This window comes from Neofelis nebulosa, chromosome 8, assembly GCF_028018385.1.
Source record: "Neofelis nebulosa isolate mNeoNeb1 chromosome 8, mNeoNeb1.pri, whole genome shotgun sequence".
NCBI lineage: Eukaryota > Metazoa > Chordata > Mammalia > Carnivora > Felidae > Neofelis > Neofelis nebulosa.
In genome coordinates, this window is record NC_080789.1 from 142,734,729 (window position 1) to 142,755,662 (window position 20,934).

General features: G+C 39.8%; 1 protein-coding gene and 1 non-coding gene across 16 annotated transcripts in view; one reads left to right on the forward strand and one right to left on the reverse strand.

Annotated features, from left to right (window-relative positions):
* The window catches only part of ZMYND11 (zinc finger MYND-type containing 11), a 134,621-nt gene that overhangs the window by 51,824 nt on the left and 61,863 nt on the right, over window positions 1-20,934 (reverse strand). The window lies entirely within an intron of this gene.
* LOC131484171 (U6 spliceosomal RNA) lies at window positions 16,728-16,832 on the forward strand. The gene has a single exon (XR_009248077.1). It is a non-coding gene; the product is annotated as a U6 spliceosomal RNA (small nuclear RNA).

Consider the following 20,934-nt stretch of genomic DNA (forward strand, 5'->3'; position numbering starts at 1 on the left):
CTAGGAAAATATTAATGACCAAAACTTGACCACAGAAAAAAATAGAATACTTGAAATGGGCAATTTCAAAAGAAATTAATGGAGGAAGTTGGCAAAGAGCTCTTTCAGAAAAACACCAGGTAGGGACGTTTTCACAAGGCACTTCTATCAATCTTTTAATGGTCAGATAACTCCAGTATGATATAAACTTTTCCAGTACTTAATAAAGAGGGAATGCAAGAAATCTAGCAAACTAATAGTAACAAACCCCTACAAAAATAGCGAAGAAAAAGAAAACCAGTGTCCCATAGGAACAGATAAAAATCCTAAATTAAGTATGTGAATATAGTCTAATATTATTAATATAAAATAAATGTTAACATATTAACACATTCAAATATCAAAAGAATATACTATAACAAGGGTTTAATTCTAGGATTTCTCCAAAGATTTCTTATTACAAAGAAATCTAGAAATATGATTCATCCTATTAATAGATCAAAAGTGAGAAATATATGTGTTAAAAGCGCATTTAGTAAAATTCACCATCCAGCCCCGAACAAAAGGGAATGAGTAAACACTTCCTTAACCTGATCAGGAATATTCAAAGATGCCTTTAACCCTATGCCAAAGGTAATAACCAACATACCTAAAAAAAGGAAATAAAGTGTAAAAGTTGGTAAAGATTTAAAATAATCATTATTTGCAGATTATATATCTAGAAAACCTAAGGAAATCAGCTGACACACTATTTTAAATAACCAAATAATGTAATCAATTATTAATTTGAGTACAAATATACTAAAATTAACAGCAGCATTCATATAAACAAAAAAAAAAAGTTAAGAAATTTAAAATAAGACCACAATTGTTTACAACAGCAATAAGAAAGATAATACAGAGTGATAAACAGAAGAAAAGACAAGATCTGTATGAAGAAAATGCTGAAATGCAACGGACATGAGAGGATGAACACATGCCTGATATCTGAATGGAAGACAACAAAATCCAAATTGCCTCCAAGATCATTTAATAAAATGCTACCACAAAGTAGGCAAGTTAATTCTAAAGTTCTGTAGAGAATTAAAAAATAACTTCCCAGGAAAATTCTTTCAGGGAAATATAAGGTATTAAAACACTGTTGAGCCAAAGTAATTAAACTTTTGTGTGAACAGTAGGCCAATGGAACAAACATAAAAGTCCAGAAAGAGACCCAAATACGCATTTTGACTATAATAAAAGTGCCATTTCAAATTAGTGTGGGAAAGATTAATCAATGAACACAGGACACTGGGACAGGGGGCTTTGCTACCTTGAAAAAGAATAAAGATGGGGCCGTGCCTTAGTCTGTGCCCATAAGTAAATTCTGAATAGGTCAGATTTAGGTACTGAAAACAAAACCACAAAATTATGACAAGGAAAACAAGGGAGAGCAATCATGGTGCGAATAAAACCTGCCTAATCTGAAACAAAAACCAGAGTGATTTAAAGAAAAGATTGAAAAATTTACATAAAATCAGCAATTTCTACATAGGGAAAAAAACATGATAACCAAAGTTAAAATCACAAATGCTAACCTGGGAAATATATTTGGAACACACAGACTGAAAGACCGAACTTAAATTCTACATATTCTTAATATATTTAAAAAAATCCTAATTAATAAGGAAGACCACAAAACAGCATTCTGTGACTGTCATAGGTCTGGCACACTGTGCAGACAGACAGGACTTGATGGGAAGTATATCACAGGTGCCATGTAAAAGAGCGCTACACTGTGGGGCAAATGTCTACCAAGTATAGAAACATATACACCTTCAGAGCCAACAGTTTCACTTCTGGAAATTCATCCTATAGATACACTCAGACATGTGTGAAATAATATATATACAAGACAGGAAATTCATTTTAGCATTGTTGGCAACAAGATTAGAAAGAATCTAAAAGTAAATCTTAGGGGGCTGGATAAATTGTAATACTACAGCTATACCAAAAATTATTATATGATTGTTAAAAAAGTGAAGCAGTGTTGTCGGACAATGTAAGTTCTAAGATCTATTATGTTTAAAAAATCTGGGCATGAGGTTGTATCCAACATCTATAAAGAACATACAACTCAAGAGCAAAGTAACAATCCAATTAAAAAATGACAAAACATCTGAATAGACACTTTTCCAAAGAAGAAATAAAGATGGCCAACAGGTACACAAAAGATGCTGAACACCACTAATTATCAAGGAAATGCAAATCAAAACCACACACGCGCACACACACACACACACACACACACACTCCCAAGCTGACAGATACGAAGAACAGATTGGTGGTTGCCAGTGGTGGGGTATAGGGATGGAGGTGAAATGGGTCAAAAGGTCACAAACTCTCAGTCACAAAATAAATGTCATGGGGGAGAACACACACAGCATGGCGACTGCAGTTAACAACACTGTACTGCATATTCGGATGTTGCTAAGAGAGTAGATCTTGAAAGTCCTCATCACAAGAAAAACATTTTTTTCTAACGTTTATTTATTTTTGAGACAGAGAGAGACAGAGCATGAACGGGGGAGGAGCAGAGAGAGAGGGAGACACAGAAAAAAACATTTTTTTCTAACCATGCAAGGTGATAAATGTTAACTAGACCTATTGTGGTGATTATTTCACAGTACATATGACCCTAAACAACACCAAGGTTAAGGGCGTCGACCCCCTGCACAGTCGAAAATCCACACAGAACTTTTGACTCCCCAAAATTTAACTACTAACAGCACACTGCTGACCAGAAACCTAACAATATAAACAGTCAATTAACACACATTCTACATGTTATATGGGCTACCTATTACATTCTTACAATCAAATAAGCTAGAAAAAGGAAAATGTCTCTAAGAAAATCAGAAGAAAAAGAAAATACATTTACAATACTATATATACCATCTGAGAAAAAAAAAAAACTTGTGTAGAAGTGCACCGTTAAGGGGTCAACTATTTATACAGATACTGAATCAATTATACAGATACTGAATATACAGGTACTCAATCATTATGGTGAGTACCTGAAACTAACGTTATTTGTGAATTATGCCTCAATTTAAAAAAAAAAGAAAAGAAAAAGGAAATCAGTGAATAAAATCATGGTATGAAACGGTCCAGTTTCTCAAAAACATTATATAATCATCTCTGTACATGCATTAAGAGCTCCAGAGGTAGATCCAGGAACAGTGGAGAAAGTTCAAGTAGAACTAAGTGGCTCAGAAGCAGGGGTAGGATGAAGACATTTTCCCATGGTCCCCTCTTCAGAACTTGACTGTCCATCTATTAGATGTCCATCAGTCCATCTGAAGACTGTTGTTACTTTTAAAAGCCAGCTACCATTTACCACCTCTCCAGCAATGCGTGGAAGTTCCCTCCTCCGACACAAGCTTGCCCATCTTGGGCAGCCCCCTCCTTTCTTTTCAAACTCATCTTGGCTCTTCTTGGACATTTATTTATCCATAATGATTTTAAAATCAATTTGCCAAGATCCATGAAAAATATTGACATTTTCATTAATTTGAGAATAAATATCATTACAATACTGACAGACTTGGTACATCTGTTCATTTATATCTTCTGTGTCTTTAACAAAGTTTTATAATTTTTCTCCCTAAAATTCTTGCATATTTTTTGTGATTTTTCCTAGGTATTGCCTATTTTTTGTTTCTTTTGAAAAAGGGAGTTTATTTTATATACTATTTTCTGGCTGATGGCTGCTAGTATATACTGAGAAACCTTGCTAAACTCTCATTAAAGTATTTCTGTTTAAGTCTACTGAACTGTTTAAGTAAGTCTATTAAACTTGCCTTTTTTTTTTTTTTTTTTTTTTTTTTACTGCGCTGACCAGGACTTCTAGCACAACACCACTGGGCTGTGATGGCGGGTATCCCGCTCTTAAGATTTTGCAAAGATTATAACAGTTCACCATTAAACATGACACTTGCTAAAGGTTATTGATAGATGTATTTTATCAAAATAAATAAATTACAAATACGATTGCGTGCTAAGGATACATACAGGTAGCTATGTCTTATTAAGAAAATTCTTTTCCAGTCTCAGTTTGCTGTTTTAACAAGAATGGCATCACATCATTCCTTGATGTTTTTTAATCCGCTGAGTGTAACCACACACTAGCACGCACACAGCTACAAAACGTGCAGTAAGACACAGTAAGAATTTTCTTCTCTTTAGTGACAACAGTGTGTTGGGCTAAAAGAAAGCTGTTCCAGTCCAGGGGGGAATGAGGGGTACACACAGGGCACATGAGGAAGGACATGGGGTAGACTCAGGAAGCCCCTTCCACAGGGACAAGACGACCAGGAGAAGGCAGGGGTGAAGCACTTGAACATGACAATCGCATCCAGGCAGAACAGTGCTACCTCCCAGGATCGGCACATCCTGGGAATAGCGCAGCTCTGAGGGAAGGGCTTTTGTTTTCTCAATGGGAGGTCTGGGTTTAGGTTATTTAGAATAAAGAATAAGTGATGAGTACGCATCTAAAAGTGTCATCTAAAGGCTAGGAACATGTAAGACTGTTACATTAGCCTTGGCATCTTCTCAGATGGGTACTATTTACTTCCCGTGAAGGCCTTAGGACCTATTTGCTGAACTATCTGCAGATGCAGCCAGAAAATTAGGAGATGAAAAATTATTTTAGATACCGCTTTGCATAAAATTGGCACTCAATAAATGCTTCTCGGATATATAAAGGAGTAACAGAATTTCAATATCACCTTTTAAATCTTTTATTTTAGACTTGCAGAAGAGTTGCAAAAGTAGTAGACTGCCCACATGCCCTTCACCCAACTGTACCTAATGTTAACATCTTAAGTAAAAAAGTACGATTATCAAAAGTTGTTAATTTTTCCTTTAAAAACTTATTTTTTAAATTGAAATATAATTCACATATAACATAGTTTCAGGTACACAAAATAAGGATGCAATATTTATATAGATTGCAAAACGGTTCCCACAGTAAGTGCAATTGACAGGTACACATTTCTTTTTTTTTCCTTTTTTTTTTTTTAAGTTTATTTATTTTGAGAGAGAGAGAGTGAGAGAATCCTAAGCAGGCCCCACACTTTCACCACAGAACCTAATGTGGGGCTCTGTGAACCACATCGTGAACCACAAGATCGTGACCTGAGCCTTAATCAAAGAGTTGGACGCTTAACCAACTGAGCCCTCCAGGCGCCCCGACAGGTAATCGTTTCTTAATGTCATAATTAACACTGTAGAATGTAGTACACTGGCACTTGTAGCTATAGACTTTATGCGGCCTTTTTTTTCTGTCTGAGGGACCAAATTCACGATGTCTCAGTATAGGACTTTATGAGCTTAAGAAACATCCACAAATGAAAGAAAGGATATCATAAAAATGTATTAAGAAGAAAAATGAGTAACGACTAACTCTGCCCCAAAGAAATTATTATGAAATACTTCTAGGGAAAGTGACAATAATCAGGTTGGCATAAAATTTTATTACTGCTGACAGTACCAACCATTTAAAAACAATGCACTGGACAGAAACATTCAAACAAAAGATCAGAATACCTAGAAATAGGTCCAAGTACACAAAAATCTCATTATGAGAGGCAAGCATTACAAAAGAAGGGAAATTTTAACAATATGTAGCAAGTGATAGTAAACTAACTAAATGCAATCTGGATAAAAATAATCTAGATCTGTACCATAAATTCTGAATAAATCAAATTTTAAGTGTAATGCAAAAATAAGAATGAACTGGAATAAAGTGTCTATATATTCTATTAAGGGCCAAGTAAGAACTAAAATGATAGAAGAAACAAAAGAGAGCTTTAAACACATAAAAGATTGCAAAATCTAAGAGTAACAAAACTCAAAACAGGAAACAATGAATTAGCAAAACGACATACCAGGTAGGACAAAGGTGAACTACATACCTATCAACACTGTGCTGAAGGGCTCCTTTTGTGTGTGTGGTCTACGCAGCACATCCAAAACTTTAGCGAGTAACGCAAGACCTTTGGTTAACGTTTACTGTGACAGACATCACCAGTAAGTTGGCAAGAGTCAACAAACACAGCTCATAAAATAATGCCTAAACGTGAACAACTCCTTACTCTGTTCTGTTAAAACAGCAGTGATTCTCGCCTCTTCTTAAAAAGGAAGAAGGACTTGGGAGAGCTGTAGACACTGATTAAGTGACGAGCCATCGCAAGGACATGGACAAGCCTAAGACTGGCCTGCATGAGTTAGTTACGAGTCTAGAACTGACTGCTGTGTGCAGGACCTTAAACACAACAGAGGGTGCCAGCTCATTATTCCTTTTCTCAGGTCTTCAGGCAAGTTTGCTCCACGTGAAAACGTTTGGGTTAATAACTCAGGCTAAGGTCCTGCCAGGCCTCTCACTTTCTTACACGCTGCTGACCCATCACAGGGACTTATCTCCATCAAATAAAGACACAAAACTAGGGGCGCCTGGGTGGCGCAGTCGGTTAAGCGTCCGACTTCAGCCAGGTCACGATCTCGCGGTCCGTGAGTTCGAGCCCCGCATCGGGCTCCGGGCTGATGGCTCGGAGCCTGGAGCCTGTTTCCGATTCTGTGTCTCCCTCTCTCTCTGCCCCTCCCCCGTTCATGCTCTGTCTCTGTCCCAAAAATAAATAAAAAACGTTGAAAAAAAAAAATTTAAAAAAGACACAAAACTAGCTGACTGGGTTTGAGATGCACAGACGGTGGCCAACTAGTTTCCTATTCTACTTTCACTTAGGATGAATCATGAAATAGTACATAAAGGTCTAATACTTCCTAAATGTTATGTTTGATTTCTCTGGGGTTTCTCAGTAAGGTTTATCTCATCTTACCCATCCCCTCTCCTGCAGTCTGTCCCCAAAGAGTTCCCAACTGCTGCTCAGCCCTCAAGTGCATCCAAGCAACAGGCTCCAAATCCTATGGTGGGTCACCTCCCCCGAGGTAATTCTGCAAGTTCCAAGACTATATATATATATATATATATATATATATATATATATACACACACACATACACACACATACATATATATATATATATATATACACACACATACACACACATACATATATATATATATAGTTAGTGGTAAACAGCCACTGCTGATTGAACATTTTTACAAAAGAAATCTCACAAGTGGTAATTTTCTAAAAGTGATTATCTACCTTTAACCTTTCCAATAATGATCTGAACCTCAGCCACTTGTATCATGTTGTTGGAAATACACATACTGGGAAATGACACACTGATGACACCAGTATAAATATGACCCAATCTGACACGTCTTCTGTTGATGGAAAAGACATAATGAACATGTGTCCTGTCCTTCACGAACAGCCCCACACTATCCTGGAATCTAGAGGTCTTCATCTGGATGAAAATATAACAAACCTGTTTTGAGTGTCTTCTGGACAATCTGAATATAGTTGGCCCTGCCTCTAATTTCACTGTCTAACTGACACCTGCCACAGCTGCCCCAAGGCACGTGCTCGGGGGCTGAAAAGACTCCACTAAGAACACCAGGACCGGAAAACAAAATACAAGTTTAAGTGAACGCTGATCTGATCTGTCGATGCTAAAGGACACTCTGAGTATAAAAGCCATGGGAACAACAGAGAAGGGCCACAACATCTGACTACATAAGAGGTGTGGAACTTCTCCAGGACACAACACAAACACCACAAAGCATCTAGAGCGATCAGCACCTCACGAGAGGAAGGTGGGTCTCCCCCAAGCCCGTTCGCCTGCTTCACACACACCTGTCGCACAGGAGCCAGCCCACGCGCAGGAGGCAGGCTTCTGTTAGTTTTGCAGGTCCAAGGCCAGAATCCGGAAGGTGGTCCTTCTAGACGTCTGCCTTCCTGCTCAATACCAGACAACTGTTCACCATGGATTTCCAGGGTGACTCCGGGGAAAACCCAACAAGGAGAGCCAAAATGTGCTACGTTTTCTGCCTCCTTTCAGAATTCCTGTTTAACCATAACCCTTGAATCCTATCTCCCTCATTTCTGAACTAGTTAAATTTAGGACCACCTGGGTGGGTGGATCAGCTGGTTAAGAGTCGACTCTTGATTTTGACTCAGGTCATGATTTAGAGCTTCGTGGGTTGGAGGCTGGCGTCAGGCTCTGTGCTGACAGCTCAGAGCCCGGAGCCTGCTTTGGATTCTGTGTTTCCCTCTCTCTCTGCTCCTCCCCCACTCATGCTCTATCTCTCTAAAAATAAATAAACATTAAAAAAATTTTTTAAGTAAAATAAACACCAAAAAATTTTTTTAAAAAAGAATTGCTCTATTTTAATTACACCAAACAGCACACTGTAAATTATTACTTCATTATTTATGCCGTGACTTTAATTAAAATCAGTAAAGTAAAATCTGTAGTTATTTTACAGTTAGATGGAAACTTTAAAAATCTGAAGCAGAGTTTTCATTTGGAGGAAAAAAACACATTTTTCCTGGACACACATACTGCTTACTTTCTTGTTAACACCGGTCCCATTATATAAAAAGGGAAAGAGTTTACATTCAGAACTCTCAATTTCGGTAATGATGAATTATACATCTTACAGGGTACTTTCTTACACTATTCAATCAGGCATGTCCCCACATTCACCAACTTTTAACAACATCATTTCGCAGTGCATGTGTCACCGTGACGCAACCTGATCCGTGTGGGGCTGCACAACTCACAACAGGCTGAGGGGCAGTGTGGGCTTCATGCCTGACATGGAAATGTGCTGCCAGCTTCAGGTCTGGTTGCCTCGCCAGCTGGAAACAGCACAAGCAGCAGCAGGCACCCTTCCGCCTCACTCGTGTATGTAACAAGGACCTTTTAATTAAAACTGCATCTGAGGCCTCAGCCTGTAACTATGCAACACGGGACGAGACTCTGAGCTTTGCAATGGACATAAAATGGTTACTTTTATGAAAACATTAAGAATAAATCTCTTTCTGGCATTACTACTGTTAGAAATGGCTGTGTTCACCTCAGCAACTGACTCCGTTACTGACATTGTTAAAATCTGAGGCTTCCCCTGGTTTTAGCTACTAGAAAACTAAAGGCCAGGTCGGTAACACATCCTTTACAAGCTGTGGGGCTTCAGGGACAATTCACCTGCAGTATCTTTATTCCTGGCTCCACTCTGCAGCCTGACCTTCCTTTCTCCTTTCCTCCTCAATCTCCATCTATCAGCCGACCTTACTCTATTATTTACTGTGCTTACATCTTTTTCTAATTGTCCCCAAAATATATGTGGAACGAGTGACATTCTGAAAAAATACATGGTGCATGTCTGATATACACATATGAACACAATGTACACACACACGTTAAAAAATGTCCACCCTCCACCCTCTTCTCCTGGCTTGTCTGTTTCACATGTATAGCACAACTTCCATCAGTGCCCTACCCAAGTACTGATATTCCATCCCTAGGCATTTATCTGAATACACATCATCTACACCTGCACGTGAGAGCACAGTGCAGCTTTTATCATAACAGCCCCCGAATGGAAACATCCTAAATGTCCCTCAGCAGGTGAACGGACTTTAAAACTGTGGTATATCCATGTACTGGAATACTGCCCAGCAATGAAAAGCAATGAATTACCAACATACACAGCAAATGAATCTCAAAACCTGCTGACCAAGAAATCAGGGCAATCATGGAAAAGAATGGATTGTGTGATTCCACTTCTATAAAACTCTAGAACAAGCAAAGCTAATCATTGCAGTGAAAAGCAGATCAGGGGCTGCTTGCAGCTGGAGACAGGGAACAACCTTCTGTATCTTCATTAAGATGGAGGTTACATGGGGGCATCAATTTGCAGAGAAATGAAGGAAAGGGACTTCCTCGCGGAAATACTGCTAGTTCACAGGAGAGCTGATTCCGCAATCAGTGCTGGTCCACTCAAGATTTCAAGCTTTCTGTGGACAGGACAACAGGTTGCAGGCAAAGAGCCCACGGTCACTCAACATCCAGCAACCACGTGAACGAGGCAATGCCACGTGCCACTTCCTATTTTTTGGTTCTTGGCATTCACTGATCCACAAAACAGAAACAAACCCTTACCTACTACCATGCTCACTGAGTGGGCAAATGATGGCACTCTAACAAAATACAAGGCCCTAAAATACTGACAGGGGTCTCTCATTCTAAAGCTTAAATTCCAAAAGAGAAGACAAACTTAGCATAGAAGAGAAAAATAAAAACTAAAACTGGGCCCTTTCCCACCACCATCAGGGAAAGAAACAATGAATGGATTAAAGAACTCTGAAAGGCAAAACTCTAAAGTTAATGAAAGAAAATACTCCAGAATATTCTTGCAGCCATATTAAGAAGGATTCCTTAAATAAAATTTCAAAAGCACAAAACATTAGGCCAAAAGCAATGAACTTGATGACCTCAAAATAAAAATCTCTGTTCAACAAAGAACAGTATGGGAAAAATTAACAGACAACAGAACAAGAAAAGACATTTCAAAGCGTGACATATATAAAGGAATTAATGTCTAGAAGAACAAGAGGTTCTGCAAATCAACAGAAAAAGACAAGTACCCCACTGGGAAAATAGGCAAAGGATAAGAACAGGCATCCACAGAAAGTAAAGGCCAACCTTGTAAGAACACCAAGTGCTGCCTAATCTCATGAATGAATACAGAAACGTAAATTAAAATATCTCAGCGACAGCATGTGTGCAGATGAACAATGGCAAGTAGCAGCAGACACGTGGTCATGGAACCCCATGCCCTGCGGAGTGGGGCATCCTCTCGAGACTGAGGCCAAATAGGTACATGTGCGTCCTGTAATCAAGGAGGAACTCTGCTCCTGGACAGACACACTAATTGACTCCTCATGTTTGTGCTGGTGAAGGACTAGAGCACTGGGGGGCCATGTGTGGCAGAAGGAAGCTGGGGACAACCCGAGTGACCATCATGTAGAAATCGTCAAAACAGGCAGAAAGACAACAATTTAAGGAGACTACTGAACACAGTGTAAACACTGGAAACACCCGAGTCATCCGAGGACACAACGACACCAGCACGATACAAATGCGCAGGTGATCACACACAGTTAGCTATAGGGCTGGAATGACTGTCAGGTGCTCAGCCCAGGGCTTGGCACCAAATATGTTCTAAACCAGGGTTCCTGCACTGATTATCATTTATCCTTCCCGGCTTACACCCCATATTTGCATTACTACGTATCTATACAACTAGAAGACTTGGACGCATAAGAATTGGACAGAGGAGGCATGGGGGGCAGGACAAGCATAGTGGGAGAAGCCAGACCTATAAAGTCACACAGACCTCGGCCCGAGCAGCTGCTCTTATGATCAACTAGCTACATGGCCCTGGGCTAGTTATTTAACTTCTCTGCATCTCAGAGTGCCTAGTGACAAAATAACATTAATAGTGTCAACCCCCTGTGGTTGTCTGGAAGGCAAATACACTAACAGGATGTGAACCTTACAGTGGTTTACCTTGCGTGCCCCTCGCCCCCTCTCGGTGTGCTGCAGAAGTGTCCCCCAGCCCCTACTGGAATACCACGCACCTGCTACCATAATAATTTATGGTGACCATGGAACAACGTGGTCAAAGGTTAATCAACATCAACAAAAACACAAGCATAGAAAAAAATGACAAGAAACAGATCAAAGCGGGTCTCTTACTTGACTGTGGACACAGAAATTATAGGTGACTATTCTGCTTCCTGTTTTCCAAGTGTCCTGCCAATTGGTTATTTAGTTTACTTACACTAAAATATCCTCAATAATAATGCTTTACCACTGGGTGCTTTATAGATGCAGGGATGGCTAACCACATGCACCTAAGTACACATGACACCATGCTAACAGAATGAACGGAGGCATCTTAGTAGATAGGTGTGACAAAATTCAACATCCTCTCATCATGAAAACACTCAACCACCTGGGTACAGACAGAAACCTCCTCACCATAACAAAGGCCATAGATGATGAGCCCACAGCAAACATCATATTCAATTGTGAAAACTTGAGAGCTTTTCCTGTAAGGTCCCGAGCGAGACAAGGACGTCCACTTCTACCACTGCTAGTAAACATACCACTAGGCACCTGAGCCCGAGCATTTGGGTAAAAGGATACAAAGCATCCAAATTGGAAATAAGAAGTAAAATGACCTCTGTAGATTTTATTACCTTACACACAGAAAACTCTATGAAGACTCCACAAAAAAGCTGTCATAACAAATGAATTCAGCAAAGTAGCAGCTCACAAGGTGAAACGCAAAATTTAGCTGCGTTTCTATACACAAAGAATGAACACACTGAAAAGAAAATTATGACAATAATTCCATTCACAATAGCATCAAAAAGTATAAAATATGTAGAAATTAGCTTAACCAAGGAGGAGAAAAGCTTGCACGATGAAGACTGCCAAACACTGCTGAAAGACAGTAAAGATGTAAGTGGAAACACATCCCATGTTTGTGGACTGGAAGAATTCATATATCGTTAAAATGTCCGTATTACCCAAAGCAATCTACAGATTCGGTGCAATTCCTATCAAAATCCCGTTGACATTTTTTTCTGATATAGAAAACCCATCCTGAAATAACACGTGCAATCTCAGTGGACCCTAAATAACCCAGATAATCTAAAACTAAGGAGGAACTGGAGGACTCACACTTCCTCATCTCAAACCTACTACACGAAGCTAGAGTAGGCAAACCACGTGGCATTGGCATAACCAGACATACAGACTAATGCAATCGAAGAGAGAGCCCAGAAAGAGACCCTCACATATACAGTGAAAGGGTTTCTGACAAGGGGGCCAAGACCTCTCAATGGGGAACCCGGTCTTTTCAACCAACACAGCTGGGAAAACTGCATCTCCACACACAAAGGAGGCGGCTGGGCACCTCCCTAACAGCACATACAGAAATTAACTCGAAATCGGTCAGAGACCTAAATGTAAGGGCCCCAGACAGTAAAACTCTTGGAAGAATATGCAGCACAAAGCTTCACAACACTGGATTTGGCAATGATTTCTTGGATGTGACCAAGGACACAGGCAACAAAAGAGAAAAAAGAGAGTGGACTTCATAAAAATTCTAAAGTTTTGTACGACAGGAGACACGGTCTACAGAGTAGAAAGGCAACTCCCAGACTGAAAGAAAATATTTGTGAATCATGGATCTGGTGAGCAATTACTATCCACAAGAGATACAGAACCTGTGAAACTACCAACCAACCTGATTCAAAAATGGGCAAAGAAGTTGAAGAGACAGGTCTCCAAAGATACAAGAATGACCAATAAGCATGAAAAGATGTTGAATGTCACTGATCATCAGGGAAATGTAAATCAAAGCCACAATCAGATACCGCCTCGCACCTGTCATCATGGCTAAAATTAAAAAGACAGGAAATAACAGGTGTTGGCAAGGATGTTAAAAAAGGGAACCTCTTGCACTGCTGGTGGGAATGCAAACTGGTGCAGCCACTGTGGAGAACAGTATGGAGGTTCCTCAAAAGAATTAAAAACAGAATTGCCTATGACCCCACAACTCCACCTCTGGGTATATACCCCAAAGAACTGAATGCAGGGTCTCAAAGAGATCTGTCCACCCATGTCCATAGCAGAATTATTCATAACAGTAAAACATGGAAGCAACCCCTGTATCCATCACGAAGTGAATAGATAACTGATGTGGCCACACTCCATGCAACTGACTATTATTCAGCCTTCAGGGGGAAGAAAATTCAGAGTGTGTTATTGAGAACATTATGCTGAGGGAAACCAGCTGTAAAAAGACAGATACTATATGACTCTATGCCTCTGAGGGATATAGAGTCGTCACTGTCACAAAGTCAAAGCAGAATGGTGTGTGCCAGGAGCTGTGGGAGGAGGGATGGGGACTCAGTGACTAACAGGTGCAGAGATTCAGCTTCACAAGATGAAGTGAGTTACAGGGATGGATGGTGGAGACGGCAGCACAGCAGTCTGGACGTAATTAATGCCACCTAATTGTAGGCTTAAAAATGGTTAAGACTGTAAACTATATGTGTGTGTACTTTACCACATTGAAAAAAAAAAAAACAACAAAGTAACAATGATCTGCCACTAGGTGTTTTATAGATGGGTATACAACAATTCTTTTTAATACTGCACCAGACAAAAATAAACTTCACAACCTAAAGAACACCTTTCTAGATCATTCATCGAAGAATTTATTTAAAATTTAGAATATACTCTGAAGAAAGGTTATTCCTAACAATCTAGACAAATAATTTGCTTGTACAGCCTCACGTTCTTCGCCCATAAAGCAGGGTTAATATGAACGTTGGAGCTGCTGTTACCTGATAATCTGGAAGCACATGTTCATGACAGTAAATTAACATCTTCAACACCAGCAAGGATACAAATGTAGACCCACCAAACACCAAAAGGAAACAATGAAGATTAAAAGTTTGGACTGCGACATCAGATAGATCTATATTCGTATTTCTTTTCTGCAACTGACAACCCACATGGCTTTAGGCCAGATCTCATAAGCCTGGGTCTCAAGACCTTCATCAGCAAAATAAGGTGAAGGAAAACAGACCTCATGGAGCAGTGGGCAGAATTCACACAGACAAATCTACGAAGTAGCACAGGGCTGCTTCTCAATTCTAAGCCTCCTGGAAACCACATCTTCAGCTCATGCAACTGAATACTTACGGTTACCTAGAAACCTTCTCCCAGTTCCTTTCCCTAGCTACTGGCTTCATACTAAGATCTAAAGAGAGGAAAGATGTGTGCCCTACCCTCAAGGTGCTCACAGCACAGGAAGTGGAAATGCTTTTATAGTAGTAAGAGACTATAATAAACAATAAAACTGAATTTCACACATACCACTATGTGAGCCAAGAACAAGGATAATGGGGCTGGTTACAGTGAGGAATGAATCAATACCTCACAGGAGACGGTTATCTGGTTGAATCTTAAAAGGGTATGTTTTGTCGATTAAGAAGGAAAAATACAAAATAAAGAATCAAAAATAATAGCTCAGAAAACGGAGAAGAGTCTCATCACACGAAGCCTTAGTGGTGAGCAGCAGGGCATGAAAAGGAGGACAGTCAGGGTCTGACTGCGAAGGGCTCACACAAATGTCCTGTTCAGGTATTGGCACTTTGTGCACAACGAGGAAATAAAACAGAGGATTTTTTTTAGTGTTTATATTTGAGAGAGAGAGACAATGTGTGAGCAGGGGAGGGGCAGAGACAAATGGAAACACAGAATCTGAAGCGGACTCCAGGCTGATCTGTCAGCACAGAGCCCAACACTGGCTTGAACTCACAAGCCGCAAGATCATGACCTGAGCTAAGGTTGGACACTTATCTGACTGAGCCACACAGGCGCCCCTAAAAAAAAGGATCTTAAGAATAATATAATCAGATCTAAAATCTAGAAAAATACTGATGAAGTATGAGGGTTGAGTTCACTTGAAGGGGTCAGGAACAGCCTCCTCAGGGACACGACTTGAGAGAGGAGTCAGCATCCGGGCACAGTGTGCATCACAGTGGATCCGAGGGTCTGCAGGGGTCCCGGGCGCCGAGAGCAGCACACCAGGTGGGTCATGGCAGCAGATGACGGGGAAGAGGGAGGCCCAGAGAGTTATCAACTTCGCACAAGAATTCAGGCTTCATGAACAACAGAAAAAAGCTTTCAATCATGCAGCGTGTGGTCAGATGGTGCTCTGGAAAAATCTCTCTGATTCCAAAGATGGGAAGAAACAGAGCAGCAGCAAGAGTGGGAAGCTGGAAGCCCAATTAGGAACCTGCTGCCACTGTACAGGCAAGATATGAGGAGGGCTCAGACCCAGGCCAGAGCAGGGGAGAGCCCGCACACAGGTAACATTGAAGAGGAACATTCGCTCTATCTGGGGAGGGAAAAATGAGTGTATTTTACTCTATTTCCATATTCCAAACAAACTCACTATTCCCTTCTGGCTACAGGTTAAAAACCTCTGTGCTGGCCTTAGCAGCCCTCCCTGTCTGATGCTCTGCCTTCTCATCTCCCTTCCCTAAAAGTCTTCCAGTCCGTCTGATCCAACTCTGCCTGAATCCTGTCCAAACTCCCAGGTGCAGCTAATCCCACACCTTCTACAAATTCCTGACTGCAGCGACCCCTTGACTAAGGCATGGAGTGCGGATAACCTGGACAGCCAGCATGAAGGGCTGGCCCCTATTCCGTGTGGGGGGCCTCTACTACTTGGTAACACTAATTTATACTTTAATGGTTGTTTATACTTTTCTGTGCCTTAGCGGTATATTTCCTTCACAGAACTGCAAAGAAATGTCAACCATGAAAACAGCTAGCCAATAATCCAAGCCAAGAGGAGGGCCCAAGAATTGTGCACACAGGAGAAAGCTCTCTGTGGAATTGTAGATTACGGTTGTTCAGAATCAGTTACTTCTTCTGCAAGGCTGTTATTATGCAAGATAAAAATAAGGATGTAACGGTGGTAAAGTTACCTGCCCATCCACTATCACAAAAGAAATGCAATAAAGAATAAATCATTGTAGATTGAAAAGGGTATGCGGTTAGTAATTTTGGGAAGAATTCTTGGGATTACATCCACAGTCTATTATTAGATGGTAGTTTTTCAAAGTAACTTATTTCCAAAGTAGCAGACAGGGGCCATCACCTTCCTCTCCAACAAATCCAATGAGGGAGTGGACAGAGTGTTTGTTTCCACAGCATGTGTGCTAAAACTGAACGACACATAGAAGATTATCATGGCTCCATGCAAGGGTGACATGAAAATCTGTGAAACATTCCATATTTTTGTACTGTCTGCCTCCCCTCCAAAAAAAAAAAACCAAAAAACAAAAAAAAAAAACAAACAAAAAAAAAACACAAAGATAGAAAAGAAAATCAGCTGACATAGAGACAAAGCACAACTGTGACATAATAGCTGCTAGAAGTTTCATAAGTTAATTTTAAACAAGTGAGTAAAGAGTGTACCCAGTGCAACTTCAAAGGCAACCCTCACACAGGGACTTGCAGTGCAGGCTTAACGTCTGCCTATAGCGACGGGAAGGACTCCAGGAAAACTCACACATTTCAATGCCAAACATGTCACAAGAGTTCAGAGGTCACATTTTATAAGTGGGGTGTGACCCTAAAGTAAGCAACACATGTAATTAATAGATGCCCTAACCTGAAACATTAATTTGAATGGGACTAGTCTACCAGCCCAGGGTTGGCCTGATCACATCAGCCACAAGCACAGTCACCTCTGAACACAGGCCATCACAGGGGTGCTCAAGGCAGCTCCGACACACCTGCGTTTCCCAGCACTGAGCAGATGTGAGCCGACCTCTCCCAACAGCACTAAGCCGCCCATAATGCTGGAACATGTAGGTGAACATAAAGGCCATGCTTGTTTCAACAGGTCTTTAAATCACAACTACTACTTAGAATACTTACAAAATTCCAATGCCACGTTATAATTATCCAAGTTAGATATGAATAGTATGTTTGGATTTAAGAGGAAACAGAGGTGACACATGTGACTTACTTTTATGGAATATTAACATATAGGTGAAATTTAGAAAAATAACGTGATAATGAATTAGGAATACTATTGGGAATCTCAGGGATTGAAAATCTAAATTTCACTGGTTACTGATTTTGTTGTCATAGGAGTCTTAATTTTTTTAAAGTTAGTTACTTATTTTTGAGAGAGCATGCACATGCACACACGAACTGTGAAATCATGACCTGAGCCAAAATTAAGAGTTGAACACTTAACCAACTGAGCCTCCCAGGTGCCCCTGCCTCTTAATCTTTGTTCCTTGACTTAAAAACTGTAAAACAAGAGCTAACATTATGATCTGAAGCATAAAATTGTTATAAATATTTGTTGCATATAAATATCAAGTAGTCAAACATTTCAAAGCTTTAGTTTCACAACACCTATTCAAATTTCACAGAACTTACGAATCCATATGTGCCACTCACAAGTTAGCCTTTATAAACTTTTCAACTAAAAGAGAAGCTACCCTTGCCTGTGCTTATTTTCATCTCAACTGACTACTGTACTTCATTTTTTTATGATAAAGTGACTTATTTGTTTCAATTTTATGATGACTAAACATCAGAAAACATCCTTTGATTTTTAAAACTGTAAAATTTTTTTTAATGAGAGGTCAAAATTTATCTGTGTTTATGTAACTCCCAAATGAGAACTATGGAATTTTATATTATCATGAAATCAAATCTATAAACCTGTACTTTTAAAACAGAGAGACAGCTTCACCATTAATTAAAAAATCAAACTTAATCCCATAGGTGTACTTTGGTTTCAGAAGGACTCCTTTGGTGAAAGTACTCTCCATCCCAAATAATAGAACCTGTTAAAGAAGTTTCTGGAAGTTATACTTTTTAAATACTTGAAATACACAATAAATCTCAACAATGATTCTCTCATTTATAATTCTTTTTCTACTCCTTTTTTGAACAGAACACTAGCTGTCTAAAAACAGAGAGAGGTAATTAAAAGAAACTGGTAAAGAAGCACAGGCTTCTTTCCTAGGGTACATGGCAACCACGAGAGGCTCTACAAGCCAGCATACATAACCTATAAAAACTCTAAAAAAGAAAGAAGTTAAGGGTTTTATACCCAGCCAAACTGACCTTCCAGTAAAAAAGGCTGCAACCAACTGTTAAGAACCAGCAAGAACTTGAAAATCACTTCTCATGAAACCTTAAGAATCTCCTAGATGTTTGTGCCACTTTGAAAAAACAGCATGGAGGCTACTCAAAAAATTAAAACACAACTACTGTACCATCCATCAATCCCACTTCTGGGTATTTATCTGAAAGAAATGAAATCACACTCTCAAAAACGTATGTGCACTTCATGTTCACTGCAGCAAACTCACCGTAGCCAAAGCATGGAAACTCCCTAAGTGCCCGTCCACAGATGAATACATAAAGAAGATGTGGTGTATATACAACGGAATTATTATTCTGCCAAAAAGAAGGAAATCTTATCATTTTGTGACAATGTGGAAGGACCTGGGGGTATTATGCTAAGTGAAGGAAGTCAGACGAAGAAAGACAAACACTGTATGATCCAAAAAGACTGAGCTCACAGAAACAGAACAGACTGGTGGTGGCAAGTGTTGGGTGAAATGGGTGAAGGGAGCCAATGCTGTAAACTTCTAGTCATAGGATAAATGAGTCCCAGGCATGTCGCGGACAGCATGCTGACTACAGTTAATAACACTGTACTATGTATTTGAAAGGTGCTAACAGAGCAGATCTGAGTTCTCATCACAGGAAAAACAAGGTGATGGATGTTAACTGAACATACCATGGTGATCATTTTGCAATAGGTACAAACACAAAATCATTATGTCATGCACCTTGTAAACTAACACAATATTATATGTCAATTACATCTCAGTAAAACTTGGGGAACAAGAATAAAAAGAAACTACCAGAGAATGAATTGTGGACACCAAGAGAAGGGCTGGTGGTAACCATAAAATGAATACTTGTTTGTAGACGAAGACCAAATGCCAATTGTGAGGAAGAAAGTAGAACATGTAATCGCTCTCACCTCTGGCAGGTTAGAATCAGTACAACTGTTTGAAAACAATGGGTAAAGTAATTTAGATGGTTTCCATCAAACATACTATTTATTGGTTTTAGTGTTGGTGTGGTTACTCTGCAATAGCTTGACATATAATGTTGGATAAAACAACCGACTAGTTACGATTCATGATGTCTTTACTATGTAAGAAGAGAGAAACATTTTTGGTAGAAGAGTTTGGGAAAAACTAGTAGTCATAAATTCAAATGGAAAATATCAGTATTCATTAATAGGGTGTTCTTTTGTCTTAAAATTATATATACTTCCTCTGCCCTCTAAAAGGCCTGGAAAGATCAACCAAGCAGCAGTGAGCACACTGAGGGCCAGACATGCTTCTGAAATACAATTTCTAAGTGAAGGAAATCAGAGCCCCTTGGAGAAATCAATGGTTCCAAGGGTATAAAACAGATGAGCCTGAAAAACCCTGTTGCAAGAAAAAGCAGAAAGCCACTTTAGGAGTCAATGTGGAGAGGCTCCAACTGGTGAGAGATGGAAAAATTTGAGCATAAATAAGGATTTTGTCAGAAATGGACTGAAACGTATCAAAAGTATTTAAACGCATGAATTCCGAATGGCCCTTTAAAAAAACTAACTGGTTACCAGGAGAGGATACCATTTTAAACACTGGCAAATAAAGGGAAAGAGTCAGTTACTCTCCCTTTGGACATGGACACACCATGGGGCTGCCACACAGGATGCAGAGGCAAGTTTACATCCTTATGGAAGTAATCCTGTTGATGATCCTTAATGAGTTACGGGCACTACTCGCTGTACATCACGACTGCCAATCTCACACATGAGAAATGGGCATATGACCTCCTGGTAGGACCACATGCTACTGCAAAGGAGTCTCACCTCACCCAAGCCTCCAGAAAACTACCAATTTCCACAAAATGCAGAGAAACAAATACACCACAGGATGCGACCAGAAAAAGCCAGACTGTGGGAAACCTAAGAGCAAATGAATCAGTTTCTTCAATAAACTGCGAAGGAAAACAACAACAAGGATGAATGAAAACCTTTAGATTGAAGGTGACCTCAAAGAGACTTTCAAACAGAAACAAAAACAAGCAGAACTAAAACACTGCACAGAAGTTAACTACAGTGTCTGGGGTTTGCCAGGCTTCAAAATATCATAAAGAACCATGATCCCAAAGCCCAAAACTGTTAAAAAGTGTTGACTGAAGACAGGTTCCATTCCTACAATGGAGTCCATCACCAGACATAACACAGAAGGACCTTGATGACCACATATGCCCTCTTCACAGTAACTCTGCTACAGCCAT